This window comes from Corvus brachyrhynchos, unplaced genomic scaffold (genome assembly GCF_000691975.1).
Source record: "Corvus brachyrhynchos isolate BGI_N302 unplaced genomic scaffold, ASM69197v1 scaffold370, whole genome shotgun sequence".
NCBI lineage: Eukaryota > Metazoa > Chordata > Aves > Passeriformes > Corvidae > Corvus > Corvus brachyrhynchos.
In genome coordinates, this window is record NW_008235977.1 from 2,502,283 (window position 1) to 2,526,133 (window position 23,851).

Below are 23,851 nucleotides of genomic sequence, written 5' to 3' on the forward strand. Positions count from 1 at the left end.
TAAAACACCTCCTGCTTTCCCTGCTCAGAAATGATATTTAAATTACACTAAAGGTCAGCCTTGGCAGGCAGAACAACTTATATCTGCTTTTCAGAGCAGGGTAAAGATCAATATACAGAAATGGGACTTAGACAAATGTAAAAATGATAAGATGATGCCAGCAAGAACAATACAAATATTGATCAATTTATTTATGAGAGTGAGCAGAAAAGGAGAAAACATCATCTGTGGTGACAAACTGACAAAGATGCTGGCAGCTAATAAAATGGATGATGAGATAGGAAATAGCTCTTTTTCTTATTATTTACCTTTCCTTAACTCCACTTTGTATTACCTCTCCACTTCTCTTCCTGTTCTCAAATCACATTTTAAACTTACCACAAATCAAAATCTCAATAAACAGAATATGTTTTAGATTATTATGATGCCAAACCTCTGTAGGAGTAAAGGATAGTGGAGATACAGAATTGCTATATTAATTATACTAGAATTAAGGTACTTTCTGTAGCAAATAAAGTTGCAGATCAGAGAGCTGCCTTGCGCTGTGGTGTAATTTGCCACAGACTAGAATTACGTATTTTAACCTATACCTGTAGAAAAAAATGTAGTTAATATAGGTGTAAGAGGCTTCCATTTCAATTTGGGTAAATCAATGCACTTATATGTGCCACAGAACCCCAACTTTTTCCTGCATAGTTGGCTTTGTGTCACTGAGAGAGTCACAGGACCAGCCTGTGAGAATCACTGTGCAAAGTGGCATCTGTCTGCAAAGCACTCAGGGAACAAACATTCCCCACTCTGGTACTCCTGCAAGAGACATTCCTTCACTCACTAAAGTGTTATGGGACATTTTAGCTTTTCTTCAGTAAGGATGTTTGCTCCAGATAATTCAGTCCTGATCAACAGAGAGAGGGTCAGTATCCCCCACATCTCTCTCGCAGACCTCTCCTACAAGAACACTTCTTCAGTGAACAATTCCTCCCTTCAGCAGCATATGCAAAAACTGGAGCACTCAATCCTCCTTTTCTATAGCACACCTCTGCCAAAAGTTGCTGAATTAGAGAAGGCTTCTAGCTTGTTAATATCCTGCCAACTGACACAAAAATTAAATTTCATCCAGTTGAATAAGCCTCATTTAGTCAAGGCCCATTTACAATTTTTTGGAAAAGCTTGATTGCACCACCATAGTTAAATACAACAGCTTACCTTTGATAGAGTCACCATATCCCTAATATTGAGTTAATCCCTGAGCACATATCTTAAGGGAATGGATATTGCTGAAGACTGATTCCACAAATGATGGTGCAAGAAACTCATTGCAAAATATCGGGGTTCTTTATTCTTTCTTTTTATTCTTAATTCTTCAATCCTGAAGACCACATCTGTTGCAATGCCATCTTAGCCTTCCCCCAGAAGCTTTAGTTCTCAGATTATCTGGGGTGGTTTTGTTTCTGCTTCCAAGCTGAAGCTTGTGTTCATGATTTCCTGATTAATGCCCACAATGAAAATACTACAAGCAGAACAAAGAATGGAACTGAAAATGAGATGCAGCATGTGACTTAACTCAAAGATGACTTCTCCCTGGAGAGACAGTTCATCCAGACTGAATCTGAGCACTTTATTTGCTCCCAGATACACGTCCCTTGAGAGGTGAAGACTTCTTTCCAGGTTATGCAGGTCCCATGTTATAGCACCCTTTACCAAACACAGTGGGAAATGTGACATTTTGTTGATACAGTCCATAATGGATAGAAATGAAGGACAAGAAAAATAGTTTGCTTCCACTAGTACCCACAAGAGAACTCTGTGCTACCCTTGCAGAACAATTCAAACCTTGACCGTGCTCCTGTTACAGGTTCAGACATATTTCATTGAAGAAATACATTAAAACTTAATATAATTCTTAAATATTCAGTTGCTTTATCACAGGAACATTTTCATGCTTGTATTTTGCTTGTATAGAAATTATTTCAATTAATTATTCCACTAAAACATTTATTTTCAAAGAGAAAATGCTAAAAGCACTTAAGTAAGTGCAGTGTGTCTTTAAAGCTGTACAATATGTTATAGGTTTCAGAAAAGTTCCGTTACTACAGACTTACTCTAAAAATCCTAATTTGACATAATAATCAGGCACTGACACATTACTAGACCTCTTTATCAGAGCATCAAAATTCAATTGAAAAAACAGACAAAAAAAGAAATCATTGACAGAGTTGAAAAGAAAACGTGTGAGTGGGGAGAGACGAATATCTGAAGGAGTTTGTTATTTGCATTATAATAAAATAAGAATTTTTGTGAAAGCAGCAAGTGAATTTGCATGGAGGGGAGTGTCGAGAACACCTGAAATCCTTTTATTGAAAACCTTTGAGGTATCTCACAAATACTGCTGGTTAGAGATGTCAGGAATAGTTCTTTCAGCGCAATGAAAACCAAAGAGAGAGACTAGAGCTACTGCCATGTGATGATCCTGCCCTACATCTGCCAAACCTTTTGTGACTTGCCTGTCTTGTCTTGCAGGTTATGAACAAGACAAAACTTTTATCTGTGGAAATTGAACCACATCTCTTTGAGCTACCTCTGTAGCACGCAGTTAGCTCTGGTGAGTCCGGCATCTCTCTCCTGGCATGCGTCAGCAGGGACAGAGACCTCTGTACAACACCTGCCACCCCTGCAGGGACCTTTCAATTCAGCCAGGGTGTAATAAATGAATCAGTTTTGGGGTGTTGATTGTTACTGTTTGGATGAGATATAAAAGAGGGGACTTGATAGTTGAATAAATGGGCATGTTAACTGAGGATATTGCAAGACTGTCCGGGTGTAATATCAGAGTGTGAGCACCAGGTGGAGAGACAACTGGGGACGTGATGACATGATGGACTAAAAAAATTACCTCAGGCAGGTGATGTCAACATCTTGGACCGCTACTGGATAAAGGATTATCCAATCATTTGACACCCTCGGGAAATGATTGGACAAAAATGCATCTTGATAAAGACCAACAGAACCCCTGGAAGCGAGCCAACCAGAAGGATCCAAAAATCCACCCATTGTGAACGGACAGAGGGCATACAAACGGACCTGGGACTTTATCTGGGGTCCTCCTGCAGAACTTGGGGTCCAAGGGAGCACCCAGTGGGTCGCACTGTCCCAGCTGTCTGTGTGTTGGTTTACTCTGGCTTGTCATGCAGAGCCTGGGCTTATCCTGGGTTCCCGCTCTCAGTTGTTAATAAACAAACGAGTTGGCTTTTCTTTTCAGAAAGTCTCAGCCTCGTTTACAACAATTCTGGGGACTCATCCGGGATAAGCCACGCCCAGAGGCAGTCCTGGAGAAGGACAGGTCTGGAAAAAACTCATCTGGCAGATTTTTGCCACCCAGAGTTTGGACTTCTTCGAGACCGTGGAAGGACAGCTAGCTTTCCCGAGTAACGGCTGAGAGCATGACAACCCAGAGGGGGAGAGCCCTCCGAGAGGGAGCGGGGCTTGCAGATACGCAGGTCAGTATTGCAAATGGGGTGAGGCATAAGGGGGTGCGAGTGTGTGTGTCAGGGCAGCTGGCTGGAGTGGAGTGGGCTCCCGGAGTGGAGTGTGGACCTCCAAGTAGGAGGAGGGAAGCAAGTGATAACGAGAGAGTGTGGTACCTTAGGGACCCCAGGAAGGGGGAGACAGGGGAGTACTTCCTTTCTGCCACCCTTACCCGCTTAGGCTCCCGCTCCTCTGTGGTTGGAGGCTCCGAGGGGTGGCTTTGCACTGGGTGTAAGGGCTGCTGGACTCTTGGGTGGGGTGCCGGCGCACGCAGTGAGATCCCAACGAGGAGGGCACAGTAGCCTCACCGGCCAAGGCTGCCTGGAGGGCAGTTCCTCAGGGCAGATCAAGGGGAGATCTGGCACCCGGGGAACTAGGACGTTGGAGGTTGATAACTTCTGCCCGGAGACCATCTGGAGGTCTGGCACCCGGGGAGCTAGGACCCTTGAGGTTGGAGATTGATAACTTCTGCCCGGAGACCATCAGGTCTGTGTGGCCACTGGACAGGCAATTGCCTCTTCTCTGGCACGGGAAGGGGAAGGTACCCAACCCAAGGGGGATTAGCACCCTGAACTAGGGATCCTGAGTGTGGCTTCGCAAGGGGGGAGGGATTTCTCACGATGCCTCAAGCTGGGAATCCTGTGTGCAGGGGGTTCATTGAGGGAGTGAGAAAAGTTCTTCGCAACGCAGTGACAAGCCGGGAAGAGCAGGGGCCACCCGTTGTGAGAAGCTCCCTCACTCACTAGAGTGAGAGGAGGTGTTAGAACCTGCCAAGATAGACATAAATAAAACAGAAATATAAAACTTATCCCTAAGTGATTTTATCTTTTAATTTGGAACGCAAGAGTACTTGGGTGTATTCTGTTGGTAGTATTCGTTATATCTAAATACTTCTTTTATATCTACCTATCAGTGATATACACATATAAACTTTTTTTGTTTGAGAGATTGATTTGGTTGCATAGTTGCAGGAGGCCTGATAGGCGAGGTTCTGAAGTGAGGCTTATCCAATAGTCCTCAGGCCACCTATTAGGGAGAGAGTGTATGAACGTGGACTATTTAGTTTGTGTAGGTGCTTTTATTTGTTTTAGAGTGTATTATACATAGATAGGTTTGTGTACCTGTGTAAGAGTGAGCTTGCTGGTGTGGTGTTGGGATTTTGTGTATCCCTTCAATATAAGGAGGTTTTAAATCTCAGAGCTGTTGGAGTGGTTGTTGGTAACTTTACCGGAGCGGTCAGGGCTTAGTGAACGGCTGTGAAGGGTAAATCTCACCAGCAGAGCGGTGACGCCATCTTGTAATTCTAGAGAAGGTTCTCACGACAGCTGAAGAGAACCATCCTACAATTTGTGGGATGCCCCCAGCTCCAGGAAGGGGTGGTGTTTTAAGTTATGGAAGGAGAGGGGCTGGAAAGCCTTAGGGTCCACCCAGTTTCTGGTAGCTTTTGAGGCTTGTTTATGTTCTCATGGTATTTTCCCATGGACCGCCATCTCTAGTTCCCATGATCTTTTTGAGATTCTCATGCTTAGTTTTTATTTTTTTTCTTTCCCTCATTATAGAGATACCTTGGGTTATCATTCTAGACCAGCAGTCTTATTAGTTTTCCTATATTAAAGAATTAATTTAAATATAGGACTTGAGTTATTTTGTAATTCTTTAAATATTTGAATTATAATTCAATTATTATTAAATCATGGGTCAGTGCGCAGGGAAGAATTCCCAGAAGTTCAAGAAGGGAAAGACCAAGATAAAAGACATTTCTCCCAATAGTCCCTTGGGAGAAATGCTGGAAAATTGGGACAGTGATGACAACTTAAAGAAATTAGATAAAATAAAAATGATATAGGGTTAAGATTTGGTCAAAGGAGAGGATTCAAGAAGGACCCGTTTATTGGCCCTGGTATGGGTCTAAAGAAAAATGGTTAGGTGTGGCCTTAAATAAACATTAATCTAAAGGAGTCCCAAGACGAGGAGGAGGTTCAATATGCAGCTTGCTGGCTAGAAAATGAGATTTGGGACAAAAAGATAAAGAGTGTACAAAATAGAAAAAGAGGTAGAAAAAGAAGAAAAGGAGGAAAACCCTAAGAGGGGATGGGATCCTTTAGATCACCTCCCACCTCCTTCTCCACCAACACCACCTATAGTTCACCCTCCTACCCCTCCAGTACTCCCTTCTAGTCAATCAATACCACTGCCCACACCTCCACCTCCACTTCAGCCTCCTCCCGTATATACTAATCCAGAACCCAAAACCCCAATTGTCCGCCTGACACTGTTCCCAGCTTGTCTTGTCGTCCAGCCTTATTCTCCACATCCCTCCTTAGTACCCCAGAGTTTCCCTATGCCTCTTATTATGCCTCCTACATTTCAGTCTGTTCCACTTAGTTTCTCTCTAATGTCCCAGTCACCTGCTGAGGAACCGGTTCCTAGTAGAGGAACTGAACAGGGAAGGGATGGATTCCAAGGTTCTTGGGAAGTTGCGCTTGTCTTGTAGTCCAGCCTTATTCTCCACATCCCTCCTTAGTACCCCAGAGTTTCCCTATGCCTCTTATTATGCCTCCTACATTTCAGTCTGTTCCCCTTAGTTTCTCTCTAATGTCCCAGTCACCTGCTGAGGAACCGGTTCCTAGTAGAGGAACTGAACAGGGAAGGGATGGATTCCAAGGTTCTTGGGAAGTTGATGGACATTGCTGTTGTAGGAATGCAGAAGTAGAGAAACAGGAAAAATCAGAAGGGAGCTCAAGTCAGCATAATTATAATACTCGGCATCAAGCAAAGAAGTGCCAATCTAAGGAAGAAGTAGTGGAAAAGTTGTTGCCATTGAGGGAGGTACCAATGGGAGGTGCTAGGGGAGGAACTGGGTTTGTAAATGCACCATTAACAGTTTCTGAGGTCAGGAACTTTAAAAAAGAAATAAAGAGTTTATTAGAAGACCCTATAGGAATATCAAACCAGTTCCTAGGACCTAGCATATATACATGGGAGGAATTGAACTTGATTTTGGACATCCTTTTCTCCCTGGAAGAGATCCAATTAATACGTGCAACAGGGATGAGAATCTGGGAAAAGGAAAACAGAATTGGTTCCTGAGGGGAGGAGAAGATGCCAAATAATCAACCAGATTGGGATCCTAATGAGGAGCTGGGGAGAAGAAATATGAGACTATAGATCTTCAATAGTAAGGGGAATACGAGAAGCAGTTCCTAGGACGAGTAATGCAAGACTAGCTTTTGATAGCCAACAGGAGAACGATGAGACACCTGGCACATGGTTGGAAAGGTTAAAAAGAAACTTTCGGTTGTATTCAAGTGTTGATCCAGAAAGTTCAGAGGGACGAATACTGGTAAAGATACAGTTTGTAACCAGAGCGTGGACTGATATTCAGAGGAAATTAGAGAAGATGGATGATTGGCAGGAAAAAGGCCTTAATGAACTGTTGAGGTGCAAAAGGCGTATTTAAGGAAGGAGGAAGAAAAGACTAAGATGAAGGCAAAGATTATGGTGGCCATAGCAAAAAAGAGCGTAGGAGCTGGGAGGGAAGAGACAAAAGGAGAAGCAGAGGAAAAAGGAGGGCCAAGTAAGAGGAGGAAACCACCCTGGGTTGAGATAGTCTGTTATTTTTGTAAAGAAAAGGGTCACACACAAAGATTCTGTAAAAAGCGGCAAATGGATGAGGCAATCGCAAAAGAACAGGACACCCTAGAGAGGATTTTAAAAGGAGATGGTTAGGGGTGTCAGGGGCTCTATGCTCTGGGGAAAGAGACTGGACATCAGATGGAGCCCCTGGTAAATTCAGAAGTTGGCCCCCAGAGTGAAGAATATGAGTTTTTAGTTGACACTGGAGCAGCTAGGTCATGTGCCTGGAAGCTTCCAGCAGGATGCAAATTAAGTAATCAAAAGTGCAAAATAAAAGGTGCTAAAAATGACCCATTTGATGTATTCATTATGGAACAAGTACAAAAAAAGGCAACTCTAGAGAGGGATGTGTAAGCCTGTTGTATATACCTAAGTTAGGGTGCAATCTCTTAGGTTGAGACTTGCAGCTACAATTAAGAATAGGTGTGGTGCCAGAAGAAGGGCGGATGGTAGCAAAGATAATGATACTAAGGCAGGAAGATGAAGAGGTGATAGATCCGAGAGTATGGGCGGAAGGAGGAGGTCATGGACTGTTGGATATTTCCCCCATAGAGATTAAAATGAAACCAAATATACCACCAATAAGAGTAAAACAATACCCAATTTCAGCAGAGGAAAGGACTGACTCCGGTGATTAAGGACTTGATTAAAGATGGACTCTGGAACCATGTACGTCTCCGAATAACACCCCACTATTACCAGTAAAAAACCAGGATGGTACATATAGATTGGTAAGATTTAAGAGAAGTGAATAAACAAACTATTGCACAATATCCGGTAGTAACTAACCCTTACGTTAAGTAAGGTACCAGCCAGACACGAGTGGTTCAGTGTCATCAATTTGAAAGATGCATTTTGGGCTTGCCCACTGGGAAGGGAAAGGCAAGGGTGGTTTGCCTTTGAATGGCAAGATGAAGATACAGGAAGGAAACAGCAATTGCAATGGACTAGGCTACCTCAAGGGTATACTGAGTCTCCAAAATCTATTTGGTCAGGCTTTGGAGGGAATATTACAGCAGTTCATACCCATCGGAGAAGTACAGATTTTGCAGTACGTTGATGATTTATTAGTTTCAGGAGAACTGAAAGAAGTTCAGAGGACAACAATTAAGTTATTAAACTTCCTAGTGAAAAAGGTTTAAAGGTCTCAAAAAGGAAATTGCAGTTCATAGAGCCTGAAGTAAAATATTTGGGTCATTTAATTGGAAAGGGTTTTAAGAAGCTGGACTCGAGTCGTATACAAGGGATATTATCGTTGCCAGCTCCAAAGACTAAGAGAGACATAAGGAAGTTATTGGGACTAACTGGATATTGTAAACTGTGGATTGATAGACACATAGAATTGGTAAAATTTTTGTATGAAAAATTGGTAGGAGATGAGCCTGTAAATTGGAATGAGAATGATGAAGAGAAACTAAGAATATTAAAAGAAAAATTGATGACTGCTCCAGTGTTAAGCTTGCCTGACTTAGGAAAGTTGTTTGAATTACTTGTAAATGTAGAAGAAGGAGTGGCTTATGGAGTTTTAGTACAAGAATGGTGCGGAGTTAGGAAACCAATTGCATATATATCTAAATTGTTAGATCGAGTTGTCAGAAGATGGCCACCATGTCTCCAGGCAGTGGCTGCTACCGTAACCCTAGTTGAAGGAGGTTATAAGTTAACGTTTGGGAATGAAATTAAAACATATACCCCACATGATTTGAAGGTCATATTAAGCAGGAGAGCCAGTCAATGGATATCAGACAGCCTACTCTTAAAGTATGAATTAATTTTAAATAACATTGAAAACCTAGAGCTGGCTACCACAAAAGTTCAGAACCCTGCTCAGTTCTTTTATGGAGAATCAGAGGACGGATTAGAACATAGGTGTCTTGAAACCACTGATTTACAGACAAAAGTGAGGGAAGACCTATCGGAGCTCCCCTTAACTGAAGGAGAAATCCTATTTGTGGATGGCTCCTCTAAAGTGGTAGAAGGAAAATGAGTATCAGGTTACGCAGTGATTGATGGAAAAAACATGATGATTATAGAAAAGGGAAAGCTCCCTGCTAAATGATCGGCCCAATGCTATGAGATCTATCCTTTATTAAGAGGTTTACAATGGCTTAATTATAAAAGAGGAACTATTTATACAGATTCTAAGTATGCTTATGGGGTAGTACATACCTTTGGGAAAATCTGGACAGAGGGGATTTGTGAATTCAAAAGGAAAAACCTTAACTCATGAAAGCCTAATTAGGGAAGTGTTAGAAGCTTTAAAAGGTCCTTTAGAGGTGGCAGTAGTCCATGTTAGAGGACATCAGAAAGGGAATTCACTGGAAATAAGAGGGAACTACTTAGCAGATCAAGTAGCAAAGAAAGCTGCTATGGATGACAGTGAAAGAGTTCTTCATTTAGTGGATTTGAGTGACAATAATGATAAAGATAATAAGGAGATTCCAATTTTTAGTGAGAAAGAACAAGAAGAGTTACAGAGACATAGTGCTGTTAAAAATGAAAAGGAAGAGTGGAGAATGCCAGATGGGAGACAGGTTTTGAACAAGGTGCTGACTAGAAAGAGATTAGAGAATTTACATACCTTGACCCACTGGGAAACCCAAGCATTATCTGACCATTTTCTGCAAGTGTATGTATGTATTGGAACTTTTGAAATTGCTAAGATAATCACAAAATATTGCATGATTTGCCAAAAGATAAATAAAAAGGTGATGAGAAAAATGCCATTAGGAGGAAGAGAATTGGCAAGAAGACCCTTTCAGAACATTCAAGTAGATTTCACAGAGTTACCACGAATACAAAGATTGCAGTATTTATTAGTTATAGTAGTCCATTTAACTCATTGGGTTGAGGCATACCCAACTACGAGGGTGACAGCAGAGATGGTTAGAAAAATTTTGCTAGAACAAATAATACTGAGGTATGGGGTAGTAAATAACCATTGATTCAGACAGGGGCCTGCATTTTACAGCAAAGGTCTTACATCAAATAACCAATGCCCTGGGTATTACATGGAGGCTCCATACCCCGTGGAGAGCACAGAGTTCTGGGAGGGTGGAAAGAATGAACCTGATGTTGAAAATAGCCCTCACAAAATTAATGGAAGAAACAAAGATGAGTTGGTTAAAGTGTCTCCCTCTGGCCTTGATGAGGATAAGGACAAAACCTAGAGCAGACATAGGTGTTTCTCCATATGAGATGATGTTCGGTTTACCCTTCTTAACTATGTCAGGTAACACAGTGGCCTATGAGGAAGGAGAGCAGAGTGTAAAGAAGTATGTACAATTACCAGCACCCTAAAGGAATTGTGACAAAAGGGATATCTTCCCTCAGACTGCGCCTATCGATTTTAACATTCATATGTTCCAACCTGGCGACTGGGTCCTCATCAAAACTTGGAAGGAACAACCATCAACTCCTAGGTGGGAAGGATCTTTTCAAGTCTTACTAACTACAGAAACTGCAGTGAGGACACAAGAGAGAGGGTGGACCCATGTTTCCAGAGTAAAAGGACCGGTACCAGCTCCAACCGAATGGACAGTGGTGGGAACGACGGACACTAAGCTAACCCCAAAGAAAAAGCCACCAGAGATACTGTGAGGATGAGATTTTTAACAGTTTAAAAAGAGTTATTAAACTATTTATGAAGTATTGATCATAAGTTTATGTAAATCTTTACACTTACAGATCTTTAAAGCTTGAAGTCTGATTAGTGAATAACTATTTAACCTATATATAGAAAACTTGTTTTAATATTTGGTATTTCTCATTACAGATCATAAGGTTTTGAAGAATAGATAGAGCATCTGCCCACACACCTAGTAATTTGACCCCAAAAAAGAAAGGAGAAAACAAGTTGATACAAGGAGGGAAGTGAGTTACTGCAACGAGAAGGTGATTGAGATTGCTAAGAACACCGTGGGTGGGAAAGGGGGGGCCAAGACCGGATCAGGCTGCACTCTTGCCACAGAGAGTCGTAGATCCTCTGGAAGAGGCTAAGGGGAGACATGGGTGGGAGAGTGCCCTGTACCAGACCCCTGCTAATAGTAGCCCTCCTAATAATAATCACCCAAGGAGGAGAAGCGAAGCCCTGCGACAGGTGTTACTACCCTCTGTATGCAGGAGACTCTCGGACAGCCGTCCTCAGGACCCATACTAACCCGAGCCCTTCTTGTATTAACTTTTCACAGCTAAGCACTTGTACAGAGGATGGAAAAAACCTACTGGCTTTTTGAAAACGTAGGAAAATTTAAACAAAAATTGCTGGGAGAATGTCCTATGAAAGAAAAATAGATCTGTTCTGAAAAAAGACCTGTAGAGCAAGGGGTAAAAGTGTATGAACCAGACTTGATTAGAGAAAAGAAAATGAAAGGGATAATAAATAAACCTGAAATCCAGATGTTGGGAGGGAAAAACCTATTTTTAGACCTGGTAGAAAAGATAAGCCATGAGTATAATGTTACTGACTGTTGGATTTGTGGGGACACTCAAATGGCAGAAATCTGGCCATGGGAGGGGATTGCTCTGAATCCACAGGAAATATTAAAACTATGGGAAAAGGAAGTGCCTGGGCCTGACGAAAGGCATGAAGAGGAGGTGTGGAGTTTAAGATCTGAAGTGATCGGAGAAGAGTGTTTATGGAGGAGAGGTCCTAAGTGCATGGTCTATGTGGGTGAGCTGTCCTGCAAAAGGTATTTTGTAACTAATAATACTAACCAATGGTGGATGCCCCAGGCTTCAGAATTGTATTGGGCAAAAAACCAGAAACAAGGCTGGCTCCTATATTGAGTGGGAGAAATTATATGAGTGCATTACAAGAGAACCCAACCCCTTCCACAATGAACCCTAGCTTTCAAAATTTTGGAATAAAGGTGTTATTACTACAATGAAACCCCCCAGATTCTGGAGAGCCCCAAAAGGACTCTTCTGGCTTTGCAGAAAGAGGGCTTATGTGATGTTAGCAGAAGGCTGGGCTGGAAGTTGCATGTTGGGCATCATCTGACCATCTTTCTTTCTACTCCCACAAACTGAGGGACAACACTTGGGAGTACCCCTCTGTGACGAATTACAACGAAAAAGGAGGGAGATTCAAATAGGAGGGACTCAGAAATGGGGAAAGGATGAATGGCCCCCAGAGAGAATCATAGCTACCTGTGGCCCCACCACCTGGGCCCAGGATGGGTCATGGGGTTATAGAACTCCCATCTATATGCTAAACCGAATTATTCGCCTACAAGCGTTAGTAGAGATCATATCAAATCAGTCTACTCTTGCTACTGATTTACTTTCAGCCCAATCCCATCAAATGAGAACTATGATCTATCAGAACCAGTTGGCATTGGATTATTTACTAGCACAGGAGGGGGGATGTGGAAAATTTAACTCATCAGAATGCTATGTTGAAATAGACAACCATAGTGAAGCTATCAAAAATATCACCACGAATCAGGCACATATTCCTGGCCAGAGATGGACCCCATTATTTAAAGCAAACTAGTGGGATAACCTCTTGGGAGGAGGGTGGTGGAAAAAAGTTTTATTGATTGCTGGAGGTGCTTTAATAAGTATTATTTTCTTCCATGTGTGATCCCTTGTTTAATTCAGATGATTATGAGTATTGTGCAAAATTCCATTGAAAAGTTAAGTGATAAAAAGATTGAGAAGATCAGGATGATGAGAGCAGAAAAGCAAGAGGAAACCCCAAAAACAGCAAAAGAGACTTATGAGAAATACCAAAAACTCCAAAAAATATATCAAGTTTATGAGGATACAATTTAAATTTTGAATGGTTGATGTGGGCCATAGCTCAATCAAAGTTTTAGAGGGGGAAGTTGTAATAAATGAATTGGTTTTGGAGTGTTGATTGTTACTGTTTGGATGAGATATAAAAGAGGGGACTTGATAGTTGAATAAATGGGCATGTTAACTGAGGATATTGCAAGACTGTCCGGGTGGAATATCAGAGTGTGAGCACCAAGTGGAGATGCAACTGGGGACGTGGGGACATGATGGACTAGAAAATTACCTCATGCAGGTGATGTCAACATCTTGGACTGCTACTGGATAAAGGATTATCCAATCATTCGACAGCCTCGGGAAATGATTGGACAAAAATGCATCTTGATAAAGACCAACAGAACCCCTGGAAGCAAGCCAACCAGAAGAAGGATCCAAAATCCACCCATTGTGAACGGACAGAGGGCATAAAAATGGACCTGGGACTTTATCTGGGGTCCTCCTGCAGAACTTGGGGTCCAAGGGAGCACCCAGTGGGTCTCACTGTCCTTTCTTTGTGTTGGTTTACTCTGGCTTGTTGCGTGGAGCCTGGGCTTCTCCTGGGTTCCCGCTCTCAGTTGTTAATAAACAAACGAGTTGGCTTTTCTTTTCAGGAAGTCTCAGCCTCGTTTACAACTAGGGTAGCTGCTTAACCCTGTGTCACTGACATGCTCAAACCCCTTCAGCCAGGGGGCACATTGGTGCTGGGTAAATCTGGATGTCCCTTTTGCCAGAGCCTTTTCCATGTGTTATGAAGAAAAACTTCAGTGGGTTCTTTGGCTCAGAGTATGCTCAGCATACAAACCATAGTGGCCTCAGCAAGGGATGCCACAGCCAGGTGTAGCACCCTGCAGGCACCTCCCACCCCCTGCACTGGCCATCTCTGGCAAGCAGGGGCTCACAGAGAACGCAAATGTCACAAGCACCAGCAATTATGCATGGCCAAACACCGATCCAGATCGGAGCCCACGAATAATGGCAAAAGAGGGAGTAAGACATCGTTTATCAAATACAAGAAATCAAGCAAAACAAAATAGGATAGCAATCAGGTACCTGAGATGAGCACGTACTAAGGGAACATGAAAATGTATTTTCTCCAGAAAATACTTTGAATTAATAATAAAGAATATGCTCTATACAGCCAGCACTAAGCAACCAAGAAGAATTTGGTATAGAATATCTGAGCTGTTCTTTCTGCAGAAGGTCTAAGTACACCCTTGGAATGGTTTAAGTTGCAATGCATTTATATTTCACCTTTCTTCATAGGAACACCACTACAGGTGAGAAATACTGTCATTTCCAAAAGTCCCTTTGTAGCTTGCCGTAAGCAAGCAAGCAAACTTTCCAGACTAATACCTCAGCCCGTTTTTCTAGAAAACTTCTGTTGAGTACATCATTCAACAATCCTGACAGCTCCTGAAAGTAGCTTAGATTTTACTTTTTCCTTACTAAATAATTTGAGATCAAATATTTTACTATTTGTGAATCTCATCTAGCAGCCATTAACAGATAAACATGTAATTGCTGTCAAGTTATCTTAATTTAAAAAAACCCCTAATCTCAGAAGAATGCAATAGATGATGGCCACATACATTATAAACACAAAAATGCTCTGAAAAGAATACTACTTTCTCCTTGATAGTCAGTCACTCTCCTCTTGCCTTTCTCTGGAGAGAAATTGCAAAGAAGCTAAGCATATTCAGTGCCCTTCCCACCCTCAGCTCTTCTCCTGTGGCCAGTTGCTCACTCATTCCACAACCATCCCACAGTACCAGGTATTTTCAGGCTATCAAGGATTTCAGCAAGTCCCTGCTCTGTTGTCACCAACAGATTATTGCCGAAGTCTTGTCCAGAAGTTTCACTCCTTGTGAGCTCTGTAAAGTTGCCTGGTGTGGTGTTTGAAGATGCCTGAATAATTAATTAACTCCTTGAGCACACAGTGAGGTGCATCTTGTAAAAACATATGGGCTGACAGGATCCTTTTCTCTGTGTCTCTGTTGGTGGTTTCTTGTGTTGGCTGAAAGTCAATCCAATATTAAACTATACCCCAAGATTAGGTTTTTTCCATACTAAATAATTCAAGTTAAATCAAGTGGCTGCTCCTTTATAGCTCTTGGGATATTCCAGTTAGTTTCTTCCTACAGAATAGCAGCAATCTACATCAGCTCAGTAGCCAAAGGTGGGATGACAACTGCAGCTGGCACCTGAAGGGACATTATACAAGGGAGCAGCAGGGTAAAGCAGGTGGATTTAGTTCTGACTTTTCTGTCCATGTCCATGGGCATAAAGATGGAAATCATGATCCACAGATGGATCAGCAAACACAGGACAGCTGAGATCTAAGGAAGAGGTAAATGGATAGCATCCCAAAAGGATAGAACAAGTATAAAAGCTGGTCCAAGCTCCAAAAGCAACATAGCCTTTTACTGAAAGAGAAAGGCTCCCCAAATGCTTGAACAAATACCCAAACACTAGCAATATAACAAAGGCTGTCCCTAAGTGCCTTTGTATGAGTGCTTTTGAGGTTTGTCAGAGTAAATCCTCTGTTGTTCCCAGCAGCACTCTGAGCAGAAGGTATAAAGGGTTAAACACTGAAGCAATGATTCATATTCCTGTATAATTACTCTAAACATTCAGTTTGGTTATTCCTAAAATGTTCCGTACTTTAGCAGCATATCGTGGCTATTTATTTCAGTGTTCTTTTGTGTTTCCCTTCTAAACACTGTATGTAAAACAGAGGGTTTGAGGATGAATTATTTATCTCACTGCAGAAAATGTGCTTTAAAATCATCTTCTTGGGGACACTGAAGGCATTTATTACCCTGGAAAAATTCAGATCCAGCATCTGTTATCCTGTGTGCTACTTTAGCAGCATATCATGACTATTTATTTCAGTGTTCTTTTGTGTTTCCCTTCTAAACACTGTATGTAAAACAGAGGGTTTGAGGATGAATTATTTATCTCACTGCAGAAAATGTGCTTTAAAATCATCTTCTTGGGGACACTGAAGGCATTTATTACCCTGGAAAAATTCAGATCCAGCATCTGTTATCCTGTGTGTTTTACTGGCTAATGATGAGAACCTGGGGGATTTGTTTACAGCAGGGCTTTCTGGATTTTTGTTTGTTTTCTTTTGTTTATTTCACTCAAAGACAATAGGAAATTGAAAAACATTATTAATATTTTAATGAAACAACTTAGGGGTTTTTGACAACTTACATTAAGTCAGGTGGTTTCCAAATTATCCTCCTTTACTTTTGTTTCTCCAAGTTGCGTATAATCTGATTTTGTAATTTGACTTCTTTGGGACAGGAGTCCTGAAGCATCTTTTCTACTCTTGTCTGGGAAAAATTATAGTGAATTCTAAATCCATCCACAGAAGAAATAGGTGGAAACTGTAGTTCACAGGAAGTACTCGAAAGCAGGGAGGCTGTTCATGCACATGTGGGTATTTAGGACAAGGCTGTATTTATTGTGATAAATGGTCTCTTACACATTGGTTAGGAGCAGATTTTTGATTTGTCACTGAAACCACAAGAAAGGCCAAGTGTACAGAAAACAACACTGCATATTTCTGCCCCTCAGGATAAGGGGAAGGGCAGCTGCTCTGTGTTTGCTCCAGAGACAGAGCCATGCCTTCCTAACAAGAAGAGGATAAATAGTTGCTCTTGTTCTCTCTGACTTTTTCCTCACATGGGTGTGTGGGGAGGTGAGCACAGAATGGTCCCCAGTCTGCTACCACAACGAAGCAGGATCCAGGCAACTTCTTGCAAAAAAGAGGATGCTTGTGCCTATATGAAGCCCCATTGGCTTCCCTTTTCATCTTTCAAGTTATCTTTGATTTTTCTCTAAGCCACACTGGACACCTTTCAGTACTGTTTATGTAAAGAATACCATGCTAATTCCAAGAGGAATTTATTAAATGCCCTACAAATTGAGCCAAAGATCTGCAGAGCTAAAAGCACTTGAACAAATCTGAGCAAATGAATCCCAACTCTTTAAGACACACTAGGGCACTAGCACACTCCAGGGCCTTCATGGTTAACCTCTGTTCCACCTGCTGTAATGATTTTGGAGAAGATGAGAAGATTCTGAAATCAAACCACTAAAAAAGAAAGAAAAAAAAAAGGAAAAAAAAAGATATCCACAGAGGAAAAAAGTTTTAAGGAGTTCTGTAGGTTACAGTTGCCAGGGAAACCACTTTGCAACAAGCCATATGGTCAGAAAATCTATTTTCTTTGTTCTCTAGGGAAAAAAAAAGGAAGTATTTTGGTGCAGAGTGGAGGAAAAATCCCACAAAAGCTACAGAGAATAATATTTGCACAGATAAACTTAATCACTAATGAGAAAAGATAAATGACTTGCCAAACTAAGCTACAGAGCTCCAGCACTAACTAAAATATTAATATAGGGGATGCAAGTTCTTTTCTGCTTTACGTTCATACTTTGAAATGAGCAGCTTCCCTTGGTATCAAAGCTCTTTACTGTAGGTGTGAGCTCTACAGCCTGAAAGATGATCCCAGCACTGGCTTTGATTTTCTTTGTCACCATTGCCCTGTGCTTTCAGCATGGGCCCTGCTGCTCTAGCAGGGACCATGGCCCATAGATGTGCCTTTTTAAAGCATTTGCCTTTCAACCTTCCATATTACCAGGTGTAAGCAGGAAATTGAGGGAAGGGCTGGAGGGAGTCTGTGGCAGCATGTTACTGCTCCAGACCAGCATATGACTGCCTGCATCCCTGCCAGCACTGAGGACCAGAGCAGCTGCAGGTCCCATGGACAGAGCACTCCGATGACCAGCGGTAGCCAAGGGGCTCTCTGGCGCCTGCCTCCAGGCCTGACCCCAGAGAGGGAAACCACATTTCAGCTTGAAAAGATGCACCACAAGCCGGTTTTCCTATGCAGTGATACAGAGGAGTCCCAGAGACCCTCATGGATCTGCAGAAAGAGATGATGAACCTGTTTGGTTTGGTTTTTTGCTCATGAATAGAAATGTTATTTGACTGGATGTCTTTCAGTTCACAAAGTGTTTCCCGGTGTTGAGCTTTTGATGGGATACCCTTCCTTTTCAGATGAGGGTGAAAGGGCAGAGGAGGCTGCTGTTCTGCTAAGTTCTTTATTTCATAGTCTCAGTTTTCTGAGGGCAGAGTTCTAAGGGGCTACATGATAAGGCCAAGCAGTAACAGCAGCAGGCAAACAGCAAGCAGAAAACAGCTGCTTCTTCTATTATCTAAACTTACAGAAGTGTGGATTATATTTGTTAATTGACCAATAAAATTGACACACGATTCTAGTTTTCCTTTTCTTAACCTATCCTGGTCTAATTCTAACAGTCATAAGCCTTACACAAGTGTTACATAAGTATTACACAGATTTGTGTACACAGTTTCTATCAGCTCTTATTATTTATGTGAACACCCTATCTAAAAAATGTGAACAGTATAATTCTATCTATATTTTGTCTAAAGTAAAGAATTCTGTGAAAAGGTAACACTGCTGCAGCAAGAACTGTGTTTAAGGTCACTGCTACAGCTTTTTAATGTTTAAGGCACTTAGCATATATTTCTACTAAAAGTTAAAAAAATCTGTATTTCTGTTTCACTTTGGTGTGGCTTCATGTATCTCAGCTTGTCCAAAGGTATTAATTCAACCCCTGTGCTTTGGCTTTCCTCTGGGCCTGGGTCCAGAGGAGCTTTCACTCCAACATCCTGGTAGAACTATTCTCAATGGTCTCCATGCTAAGACATTCAGAAAAGTTGTTTAGTTCCCTGATAATAATAGCTTTGGGGGCAGGGGGAGGAAGTCGTTGAAAATAAGACCTGCAGAACAGCAAAGATGCAAATCTGATTTTAATCTGACCACAACTATTCAGTCCCCCTTTTCAGAATCAGGTTGCTCTTCTGTTCAAACTGCTTTACTCTCATAGCAATACCAACAGAAATGTTAATGATATCAAACAGAACAGTTTCTGCTCATTATGAATATTGGATATTTGCATGCTCTTAACAGTGCTAGCTAGTTGTTCTCCAAAACCAGGCTTGGATACATGCACAGTCACAACTTACATTTTAAATCACAGTCTACACTGGCTTGGCTGGTGTTAAAGACTTGCCAAAGAAAAGTCTAAGGGGAAAGCAAATGCAGACTACATCTCAGATCTATTTCTGACTCTCTGTTTGCCCCTGTGTCAGGCAGCAATAAATGAAATCCTAACTTCCTTGTAAAGTTGATGACTCTAGGATTTACCGTATCAGTAATACAATGACATTCTCTCCTTCCCAAACAGGGTTTTTGTGGGATACTGAGACATGGCTTTCAGAGAAAGCCATAAAAGGTATGTGGGTACCAGGACATAAGGGGATTTGTTCTGTCAAATCTGCAAATATTTACAGGAATAAAACAATTGATGCCAAGGCTGGCAACCAGGAGGAAAGCATGTTCCTTTTCCTCTTAGACTCACGCTGACATTTCATCTGAACCCTGCACCAAGGAGGCTGCAGTGCTGAGTGAATTAATCGTGGCACAAAAGTCCCAAGGTACCCTGCTGCCTGTTATGAGACTGTTGATAGACCTTAGGAAGGATGCTCAGAGCAGGAAACTTGGGTTCACAATAGACATCTACACTCTGTGAGCAGGGAAATGTTTGTCTATATTTTCAGAAAGAAGTGCCTGAAAATCAAGCATCTTCAGAAGCAAAGGAATCTGTATTTAATTTAAAATGTGAATTTTCTATCATTTTTGGAGCTAGGATTACTATCTTTTTAAACCATCTTCTGTAGATGTTCCTGGAAAGCCTCCATCTCAGGCTCTCACAGCAATCCTTGGCACTTGGCAGCTCCCACCTATTGCACCCTGAGCCAGCACTGAGGGGCAGAGGACAGAAGACTTTCCCAAAATGGCACTGACACTTGACCTGCTGTCCTCAGGGATCTTAGTGATTGAACAGACTACTCCCAATAAGGACACTGAAAATATTTTTCCTGGCTCTTCACCTTTCAGCTGTGAAACTGAGAAAGCCTCTAAAGGTTATGGTTAAAATTACCACCTGAAAGAACACCCTGGGGACCATCACTTTATCAAAATATTCCCTGGTTAAGTCTGTCAAGGAACCAAATGGCAAAGCGACAAGGACCAGCCAACAGTGGCAGAAGCTTTCAGGCAACATCATTAGAAGAATCACCTCAAATTCCCCAGTTATTCATGACACCAGTCACTTCAGTTTCAAAGGAAATGTCTTCTACCTACTTAGCCCAGCCATTTACTCTGGCTTTTCATTCTGTAACTAAGGTCATCATTCTTCCAAGAGCACAGCTAAAGGCCTGGTAGCTACAAGAGGCTTTGCTGCCAAATGAGATCACAGATTAACAGAAACGATACAAGTACTGGATTGCTTCTTGTTTACTCAGACCTTTCCTCAGGCCTACTGCCAGCCTACCCATTCTGCAAAAGGAGCAACTTGGCAGCACTTTTGTTCCTCTTAACATTTATTCTGGCACATTTAGCAACTGATCTCCTCTTACCTGGTGCTTTTGCATTAAAGTCCCAGTTGAGGTTCCAACTGAGAGCAGTTTGCATAAGGTTCTGAATTCCTGCTTTGCAATCTTTGCATCTCGTTCTTTTAACAAACATGAAGATTGCTCCCAGCAATACCTGAACCTAAAATGAACCAAAAAATGTATTACAACTTTAAAGCTTGCCAGGCAGTGGAGGAGAAATTCACACCAATCCCAGCTCTCAGAACAGCTGTTGTGACAAGGTGATACTGCTAAGGAGTCTCAAAATAGAAGCCAAGGCAACTACTCTCCCTGTAAGGGTTCTGCTGTGTTTTGCAGTCTCCAGCTGGAATCTAATTGCAATTTAAACCCAGAGCACAAAACCCACAATATTTCCCACTTTTAAAAGTTCTTTCAAGGAATCAGGGAAAATGAAATAGAAAATCATAATCTAGATTTTCTTCAAATCAACATGGATTCTCCAGAGATACAGCAATTCAGTTATCTATTCCGCTGAATTTAGTGAAACACTTTTTGTTAAATAACAAGGTACCAAGGAAAAATAGTACTTTATTTCATATACTTCCCATTATTCCCTGTGGGAGTTTTTTCAAGTCAACAGCAGATGCTAGGTATAGCTGAAAATCTAACACACGTATTTTCACAGACATGTGTTACTTGAAACCGTTTCATATTTGAACTTCAGGAATTCTTCCACATCTCTCTCAGTGAATTATCTCAAATTACATTCTGATAATAAAGATGATTGACACAATTGTACTTATACTTGCTGCCTGCCTACATTCCACTCTCAGGGGTTGAAGGTTGCTGCTGGAGGTATTGTGAGCACAGACTGGTCCATTCAAACACAATACCCATGTCCTGCATGAATGTATTTACCTATTTATTTTTAAACCAGGCTACATTATTTGATCCGTCTGTATTAGCAAGGTAACATCTAAATATTTCATTGTGTCTCTGTTGGATGTTTACTGAGGAAGGACTGCATGTTTCTGCTTCCTGATTATGTGCTGGGGATAATCTACTCACACAAGACAAAAACAAACAGTTCATTTTTCCCATCCCAATTTGCCATATCAAACACAAAGTATGAGCTACCAATGGTAGCAGAAGTCTCAGGGTTTGGGAGTTCTTTGTGGACCAGATCACACTTTCTGTGCCCATTTTTAAATTTTCTTCCTAATATGAGTTGAAATGATGTGGCTTCCCCTGTAAAAATGTCTCATAATGCAGTCTCAATTTTATTTTTTTTGCACCACCTATGTCGGTTGGAGAGGTGGTGCAATTCAAAATTATGCAAGGTAGAAAAGGGTTACAAGCATCGCAGGTCACTGGGCCTGATGGTGTTCCTGTAAAAGGCAGTATATATGCAAAAAATCGTAGTCATGTTAGACAATATCTCCATTGTAAGCCCCCCCTACAGTCTCCCTTCCCTAATCCCACCTTTCCCTTTTACCCTATGTCCTATTACCCCCAGTGTATTCCCAATCCGTTTTTTCATCCATGGTTTCCCTCACAAAACCATGCTTTTGCCAATTGTTTCCCCAAAAATCCCTTTCCAATGCCGAGTGGGGGATGAAAAGGGGGAGGGAAGAAGTTAAACCCTCTCCTGCCTCAGTTTCCCCACAAAGCATGCTCAGAGAGTCCTGTCTCCCTTCTGTCAGCCCTAAGATGTTCCACAGAATCTGACTGGACATTTATAGACTCAGGAGGGCGGCTTGTTTTGTTTTGAAACTGTTCTTGTTATGTTTATCCAGTTGTTTTCATTCTCCTTTTATTAAAATAAAACGGGTGAGCTGTTGGGGTCCCTCCCCCGCCGTGTAGCCCTGGGAGAGGGGCCCTGAGGGCACAGACACGGGGTTTCCCTGCCCCTGCTCAGCCTCGTTCCCATTGGTTGGTTTGTGTTCCCCTGCGCGGGCAGAAGGACCCTTGGTCCCGTGACTGGAACAGTTCCTCGGCAGAGCTCCGGCCATGCGGCTGGAGAAATAAACATCTCTGAAACAGCTATCAAGAATCTGTCTGTCCATATATATTTCCTGTCCACGGGACTCCTGGTTTGATATATGCATGTTGCAGGATCCCCACTGCAACAAACCAACACAATCCTTATTGGGCTGATACCCAGTTACTGCTTGATGCTCTACCTGAATCAGAAAAGCAATTAGTTATAAAGACACCTGTGAATATGGCTGAAGATGATTGCAGGATAACACAGGAGGATGTTAAAAAGGTACTTCCTCTTCAGGATCCAGAGTGGGGCCCTAATGAGCCAGATGAAATGGCACAGTTAAAAAGGTACTGGGGATTCATAATAAAAGGGCTAGAAAGAGCAATCCCTAAAGCCATAGACTGCTCAGCCCCGTATGCTATGAAGCTGGGTCCCTCTCAAACACCTTCTGAATTTTTAGACAACTTGCGAGATGCGATGCGTTGCCATGCCACCTCGGATCCTGGACCGGAAGAAGGAGTGCAGCAATTGGTAAATTTATTTTTAGGACAATCCACAGGAGACATCCGGCAGAAGCTTCAGAAGATGCAAGGTCCAACAACCCGGAATCTAGAGACTTTGCTTAGTGTGGCACGGAGCATTTATAGCAATTGGGGAGAGGGAATGCAAAAATTAATAAGGGTGGTAAAAGAAGAAAAAATAAAGGAAGACGTGGGCAAGGTCCACCAAGACAAGGACCACCCCGACTAGGAAGGGACCAGTGTGCCTTGTACAAAACCTGGGCATTGGAAAAACCAGTGCCCAGAAAAGAGAAAGGGTGATGAAAAAGAAATACGACCAGAGAGGTGCGGGGGTGGTTGCTCATATCCAAGACTGGGCGCTACCCTAGGGGACCCTCTGGTTATAGTTAAACTAGGGAACGAAGAAAAGAAAGTGGAATTTTTAGTAGATACAGAAGCAACATACTCAGTGTTGAATAAAGCTTTGATACCCATATCAAGGGGTTATTTTGTAGTGACAGGGTCAACTGGCCAATCTGGAAAGGCATACTTTTGTAAACCACTGAAATATAAATTGAGAAAACAGTGGGGAATTCACCAATTTTTATATATGCCTAACGCTCCATCTGCACTTTTGGGCAGAGATCTGCTAGAGCAGCTGGAGGCAAAAATAATATTTAAAAATGGGGAAATCAGTTTGGAAGTAAAAGACCAACAATATCTAGAGTTGCTGAGCCTAATGCTAATAACCAAAGAAACGGAAATAGCGAATGAAGAAGAAATGATTAAGAAGATAATGGATCAAGTATTCCCTGGAGTGTGAGCCTCTGGTACCCCAGGGAGGGCAAAGAATGCCCTGCCAATTCAAATCAAGCTTAAAGAAGGGAAACGGCCTGTAAGGGCCAAGCAATTTCCCTTGAAAAGGGAAGACAGAGAAGGGATCAGGCCAATTAT

General features: G+C 41.9%; 1 long non-coding RNA gene across 1 annotated transcript; it reads left to right on the forward strand.

Annotated features, from left to right (window-relative positions):
- The first annotated feature begins 2,839 nt into the window (after nucleotides 1-2,839).
- Nucleotides 2,840-13,549, forward strand: LOC108445309. The gene is made up of 2 exons (XR_001860130.1): nucleotides 2,840-3,497; nucleotides 10,937-13,549. It is a non-coding gene; the product is annotated as an uncharacterized LOC108445309 (long non-coding RNA).
- The last annotated feature ends 10,302 nt before the right edge of the window (nucleotides 13,550-23,851 follow it).